This window comes from Manacus candei, unplaced genomic scaffold (assembly GCF_025592945.1).
Source record: "Manacus candei isolate 608988 ecotype Guabito, Panama unplaced genomic scaffold, ASM2559294v1 h1tg000088l, whole genome shotgun sequence".
Classification (NCBI taxonomy): Eukaryota; Metazoa; Chordata; class Aves; order Passeriformes; family Pipridae; genus Manacus; species Manacus candei.
In genome coordinates this window covers 3,140,746-3,148,120 of record NW_026138136.1, presented here as the reverse complement: position 1 = coordinate 3,148,120, position 7,375 = coordinate 3,140,746, and the positions used below count along the sequence as shown (strand labels likewise).

The window sequence follows — 7,375 nt, the reverse complement described above, 5'->3', positions numbered from 1 at the left end:
TTCATGTAATCAGTGTCAAATTTTCTGCGCCTGACTGAAAGTATTCTTTCTACTACTCTGCTACAAATTTAATTTTTAATTTAATTTAATTTAACTCTGACCAAATTTAATTATTCTGGACCAATAGAATCTGTTTAAGTTTTCCTTTCTGCAATGCTAAGGAAGTTATGAGCTGCTACGAAAGCTGTTGTTCTGTTCCCTTTCCCTTTCCCTTTCCCTTTCCCTTTCCCTTTCCCTTTCCCTTTCCCTTTCCCTTTCCCTTTCCCTTTCCCTTTCCCTTTCCCTTTCCCTTTCCCTTTCCCTTTCCCTTTCCCTTTCCCTTTCCCTTTCCCTTTCCCTTTCCCTTCTTTGGTAATTTAGTCAGTTATCTTATACTAGAGGCTTTTACTGGTTTGGTCAGCAAATCAAATGTACTGGTCTTTGGCTCCTAGGATTCCTCTTGAAGCTGTTAAAAATTCTTTAATGTTCTGTCATTTCCAGAGGCTGAAACAGACTGAAGTGGTAAGTTATGTGACAGATATGATAGTTTTTTGATTTGGAGAAGAGTATCTTTACATCTTTGGTTTTGCCCTAACCTGTTATAATGCAGGATTCAGCTGACTCCAGGTTTCTGTCCTAGTATTCAAATTCCACTGGCCTTAAAAAGAGCTTTGTCCCTGATAGCAATGACTTCTGGCAATAGCTGTCTTACATTGTAATTAATATAGTGTAAAAACTCTACAACTTAAACTAAAATCCCAAAGGTAGAGAGTTCATGAGAAAAGACACAGGTCCCTTTTCCTAGAGCTCATTTTGATAGTCAGCCTGTCAAAGAAGGAGAATGCTTATTAACCTCGTGGCATTTTGAACTTATCTGTAAAATGGATTTCTTTAGTAAACATTGTCTTTGCTGGTCCTTCACATGCAACTCTGCCACTCTTTTTTTTTTTTTTTTTTTTAAATCTGAAGCACAAAGGACCATGAAGTTACCATGATCTTTCTACAAGGGCAAAGGATCAAAGCTGCACTTAGCATCCATGTTTCTAAGACTTTCTTTCTTTTTGGTCTGCTTGCTCCTTTATGTTTTTTCTCCCTTCTGAGTGGGAATCAAGAGGGCAGGAAGGTGGGGGAGGAGTGCATTCAGCAGAATTGGTTTCCCCTGATACTCTCCTAGACAGGCTCTCTGGAAAAGGAACCTTCTGCTTCAGGACTCTCATGCATTAATAGTGTGATGTCCTGCCTCTGCATTTGGAGGATACCCATTTGGCTTTATGATTTCTGCAGGGAGCTTTTGTATGGAAACAACTTGCCTAGAGAAGTAGTCTCACCATGTGTGAAACTAAACTGGGCCAAATAGAGAAATTTTGCCAGCTAGGTGGAGCTCCCCCACTAGGTTTCTTCCTGTCTTGATTTTGTACAGCCTTAATCACTATCACTGAATCGGTAAGTTCATTTAAAAGATGGCCGGTTTACAAAGAAATTAAAATCAAAATGTGGGAGAAGTTCTCTCCTCCATGGACTTTACCACAGGCAGAGATGAGCACACAGTAATCCAGGATTGTATGGATCCATGCTGTTGTTGAGTCTGTATCTCTCAGTGATGTTTTTATTCAGTGCAATCCTGGAAGTGCTGGTAATACTCTAATTAGTCTTCTTCCCGGATAATAGAATTTTGAAAATAGTTTTTGATTACTAAAACGTAGTCCATTGCTGTAAGATCAACTTACTACTTAGCTGTAATAAACACCTGTCCATGGCAAAACTTACTCTTCCCCCTACAATCAAATAGTGATTCTCTAAGCTTGGCATCCTTTGTTTACATACTTACTGGGACTCTAGAGAGCAACGAATCAGGTGATTTCTGCATAGGTATGACAAGGATGAGACTTCCCAATGCAACCTGAGATGTGAGGATCCGATGAGATTCGTCATGTGTTTTTAGTCTGTCTCCACAGTAAAAATTTTGCAGAATGTTTTAGGCATTGATGCAACCCCATCATTTTTCTATAGGCCTTTAGTGATGCTGAGCACACTTAGTCTTTGGTAGTTTCCAGTAAATACATGAAGTGAAGGTTAGTACATGGTTTTGCTGATAGTTCGGGAAGAAATATCAAATCTAGATTGCTGTCTTACAGCAAATTTTTATTTTGGAAAGACATGACTGCTTTGTTGTGGCTGTGAGAAGAGCCTAATGTATATCCTCATCAGTGTTCAAAATAGTGGATCTGATTTTGTTAAAAGCACACGTGGGGTCAGTTACTGTTGCTCAGCTTCTGAACAGTAATCATTATAGTCCAGTAATATGTTTATTGTTTGCTGTGATATTCATATGGTGGGATAAAAGGTTAGGGTTCTGGATTTGAAATGTAATAAAATAGAGCTAGTAAGAAGCTAATTTCTTTTTCCACAGAACTACTTTTTGTGAAGTCGTAAGGACCATATTGAAGTATAATTAAGTAAAGCTTTTTTGGAAAAAAAATGAAATAGTGAAAAAATAACTCTCTATGCCAGTAATCAAAGACATTTCTTTGAAACCAAATATCTCCAACAGAAATTTAAGTATATGTGTTTCTACTGTAATATGACAGTATACTGTAGACTTCTGTGTGATCATGTATGAAATATATTGAACCACTAGCAGTCATTGTTTCAATTCACCAAATAACCTATTAAAAGGAGAAAAGCAGTATTGTGTTGTAGCATTAATAATTGCAAGTCCTTTTGTTTTTTTTTTTTCCTGAGGATATGTATACATTAGTCTAATGTCAAAATTACTCTAATTTCACCCTTAACTGTGTGGGGAAAGTTTAAAGAGTTTGAAGAATCCCTTTAGTTCTGATTAAGGCAATCTCTGAGATGCCTGCTGACTGATTTCTGAAAAACAATGCTCTGAAGAGTAGCAACCTTGTTCAGTTAGTGTCTCATGTTTTAATAACTAATGGTGGCACATTAACATATTTTGTCACAATTTTGATATAACACAGAGGATGAAACACCAAAAGGAGAAGGCAAGAATTTGGAGAAAACATCAGAAAGTCGTTCTCACATGACTGACTGAAGTGGTAACTTCATTTGCGATGTTGTGGAAAAAAAGGATATTTCAATGCAACGCTAATTTAATTTTATAACTACAGAATTGTACCGTGAACCCCAAATCTATTTTTATTTATTTGTTATTCCAATAACATTGGAAAATTGTTGACCCTAAAATGTATACACTTGTTGGAGCTTAGCAGACTCTATTTACAATTGTAATTACACTTGCTTATTAACTGAAGATTTTTTAACATGACAATCTTATTAATTCTGTGGATTGTGCATTATGTGCATTCTCATGACACTGCAGACCTAAGCTGTGCAATGATGACTTTTTCTTTTTTCAGTGAGTACATCTAAATTTTGGAGGAAGATGAGGGTTTGGGGCCTTGGTCTCAAGCAACAGATTCAATCTTCTCTGCAACCTAATTGCAATTTTCCATCTGATGTTTTGAGCTAAGGAGTGACCTGATGTTCATTGAGTCCCATTGACTGTTTGTTCAAGGCAAATATTCAAAGCATGACCTGCATTAGTGACTCAAGATCTGTGTCAGTACTATAAATTTTGGTTACAATAGTGCATTCACTATAAGGATTACCACTTAAAATAAAAACAAAATTGACTTTTTCTTGAGCAGAGCTTTGCAAAAAGGTATTCATGTTCTGGACAAAGTCACCAGAATATATCAACACAGATGTTCTACTTTTCATAGAATTGTGGGATCACAGAACCATGGAATGGTTTGAGCTGGAAGGGACCTCTAAAGACTATCTAGTCCAAACCCCTTCTGCCACGGGCAGGGACATCTTCCACTGGATCAGGTTGCTTAAAGCCCCGTCCCACTTGGCCTTGGACATGCTCAGGGATGGGGCATCCACGACTTCTGTGAGCAACCTGTTCCAGTCCCTTACCACCCGCATCGTAAAAGAAATTCTTCCTTATGTCCAGTCGAAATTTACCTTGCTTTGTTATTGCAGGATTTGGTAAAATGTATCTCTTTTAACTCAAAGTATTGGGCCTTGCAGTATAGTGCCTCATTATACTCTAAAATACTCTCAAGAGCTCTACCTAAGATTGGCCATCAATAGTAATGAGTGCCATGATATTATGTGCCTAGGGGGAGAATCATTAGTTTAAAAAACACAATGGCAAAGATGCATGCTCTCTTTTAAGAGCAACTTATTTTTTATGTTTCCCTTAATGAACTTCTCTACCTCTGAAGCTAACACTTTAGTGTTAGTGATTTTGTATTTCTCTAAACACAAGCAGAGAATTTAAATGACATCATACAAGCTACTAATGTTTCAAATGAAACAACAGGGACGTACATTTGACTGGAGAAGAAGTTTGGCTGAGTAGTTTACGGGTACCTTGAAAACTAAAGATGATGGTAGTTTTGCCTTTAGGTTCATCACTGATGTAACTGAATGATTTCTTACCTGTTTGCCTATGACATCGCTTTCCTACTGGGGTACCATAATGGGAGCGCAGACTAATGGAATAGTCAAGCTTTCATTTGCACCCTCTTATTTTTCAGGCCTTTACCACAGAGCATGAGGGTGTATTTCAGTCCTCCTAAGAAGATGGAGTAACAGCATGCCCCTGTTGGAGTCAGAAATGCATCAGTGATGCAAGTAGTGATTTATATGTATCTGTATATTTATAGTTGGAGATACCACCTATTCTTGAGGAAGTATGTGGGTATGAGGTTGTCAGTCACTATCTTCAGACCTTAATGGTTCACCCTGAAGGGGATGCTTTGCAGGCTGGGCAGGGTAAATACTGAATCCTGCCAGTCATTGCTTTCTTCTGAGTCACAGTTGCTTTGTGCTGTGTTGGCAGCTGCTGGCTTTGCAAATTGCTGGGCTGGTTGGGGATATTAAAATATCATTTCTTCATTGCCAGTCCTGTTGCTGAAGTGTATCACCCTGGCAAATCTTGTAGTGAAAATAAGTGTGCTTACTTTATCCACTACAGGCCCATCTAGAAGGTTTGATTAAAACAGCTGATAACCTTGCAGACTGGACCAATGTGAATGAGGAAGGGCTCATAGGGTCTCTTTGGTTAGCAGAGCTCTGCAAGCAGTAACCTGCAACTAATGGGCTATGAGGACCAACCAGGAGTGGTAGCAACTTCATCCTACACAAATAGATCCAAAAGAGGATTCATGCATGTAGAAGAGCTCGTTCTTACTCAGAGTGCTACTACTTCAATTGACATCAGTATGGGAAAAACTTCCCCTTCTCCAAACACAATTATTATTAGTACAATGCTGTATTTTAGCTATAAGCTGTGCCAGTGTAATGAATCCAGACTGGTATCTCTGTGCTGAAAAGTCTGTATTCTCCTAATAGTTTTGTTAAAAACATCACACCCTTTACTGAAATCTTTATGAGGATAGAAAAAAACAAACAAAAAATTATATAGGTGAGTATTTATGTGATTTCTCAGTAATGTTGCTCTTGACAGGTAAATAATGTAAAATGTCAAGTCAGAATATCTATTTTTTTAAAATAGTGTAGACTGATCATAATAAATGCATTAGAATAAATAGGAAAAATATTTATTTTTACCTGTTTAGTACAAATATTTAAAAGATGTCTTAATCCTTGTTTGACTGTGTATTGGTTTTGTTTCTGGCCTGCAATTTGCAAAGAGAGACTCAGAAAAGGAAGTGAAAAGTATTTTACAACTTGAATTTGTTTTAATCTGTAACAGACTTCTTGCAAAGTCTGTGGCAGAAGCCTGTGGGGAACATGAATATTCTGAAAAGGAAAGTTTCATACCTACTTAAAGGCTCTTGCAGGTTTACTTGTTTAGCATCAGGAAATGGAGTGGCCTTGGCACATCAAGACTCATGACTAGGATGGTGTACTTCAGAATGACTGTAGTTTACAGACTTTTTCCCTATTTCTGTATACTGTTGGATTTAATACATATATATTTTTTCTTTTCAAAATGCATTGCAAAAACTTATATATATATATATATATCTAGCATAACACTTGCTAAAAAGATTATACCTCATTGGGGATAAAAGGGGATTTCAGAATCATTTCAGTATAAAGAGACTATTTTGAATCACATCTTGCTTCAAAAGCAATTCCCTCATGAAATATATAAGTGCAATGAAAACTGTCTTTGTATCACATATTTAAATTAACTCTTCAGCCATAAATGAAAGGTTATAAAAGTAGCAAAAAAATAAAATGAAGAAGAAACTGTAAGTATTTATCTGGTAAGGAAAAAATGCAAATCCTATGATGATGAGATTAGTATGGCTAGATGTGGATAGAGTTTATAGTACCATGCTTTGTGCAAGTTGAAGGGGATTTTGAGGCAATGAGAAGATACTAGCAGGTTTTTATTTGTGATAATGGATCTGATAAGTAAAAAACCAACCAAACAAAAAACCAAAAAACCAAACATACATGGCAGAGTTTCTCTGATATTAATAGTACTGTACTTGCTTACAACTAGAGATTGTCCTGCACTTTTGGTTACAGTGATCATATCATCTGGAGAAAACAAACTATGTACACGTTTGTGCACAGGTTTTACAACACCATTTACAACTGATATGACTAATATCGCTAAAACAGTATTTATGGGACTCTTATGCTGTGCTAGGGAAAGAGGCTGTTATAAAGGTGTTCAGGACCTCTGATGGAGTAGTTTTCAACAACGACATTCTTTCAAAGTATTGCCAATTCACAGGACATAGGGCAAGTACTTCACATCTTGCTTCTTGCAGATAGTTTTCCTGCCTATGTCCGCAAAGTAATGTCAGTCATCCTGCTGAGTACAGGAAAAAGCAGAAAGGTAATAGTAATGAATATAGTAGTACCAAAGACAGGAAAAGGATAGGAAACTGAATCTGTTAAGAAAAGCTAATACTTTTTGATGTTTCAAACCACATTCAGTGGTTTAGCTTCTCAATACATGATCTGTCCCTTGTTTTCTCATATTAGCAGGTTTTTAATGTGTCCCTTATCATATTTTATGAGTACTAGAACAAAATTTCTAATGAGCGAGGAAGTGTAGTAGACAGAAAGTCTAATCTGAGGTATGATGATAATTCTCAGAGAAGTAGCAAAACAAATTCTAATACTAACTTCAGGAGCACCTTTGCTTTGTTTTGGTTCTAAACAGGAGATACTTGGAAATACGATCAAGGTCAGATTTAAGATGACCAAGAAGACATTAGAAGGTGATATGTTCTCCATCTGCGCATCTGGGAAAGAATTTTAGGAAGTTAGTTTTTTTAGACATGTTAATGACGTGTATTATAGAATTTGTGAAACCATGAGATAGGCATCACACTTGCATCCAAATTTGATGCTAACTGTTGCACAAAAA

At 36.8% G+C, this 7,375-nt stretch overlaps 1 long non-coding RNA gene across 1 annotated transcript; it reads right to left on the bottom strand.

Annotated features, from left to right (window-relative positions):
- Positions 1 to 385: 385 nt before the first annotated feature.
- LOC127482490 (uncharacterized) lies at positions 386 to 4,450 on the bottom strand. Its single transcript, XR_007908630.1, has 3 exons — positions 4,387 to 4,450; positions 1,808 to 1,922; positions 386 to 493 (listed from the first exon to the last, which is right to left on the bottom strand). It is a non-coding gene; the product is annotated as an uncharacterized LOC127482490 (long non-coding RNA).
- Positions 4,451 to 7,375: the final 2,925 nt, after the last annotated feature.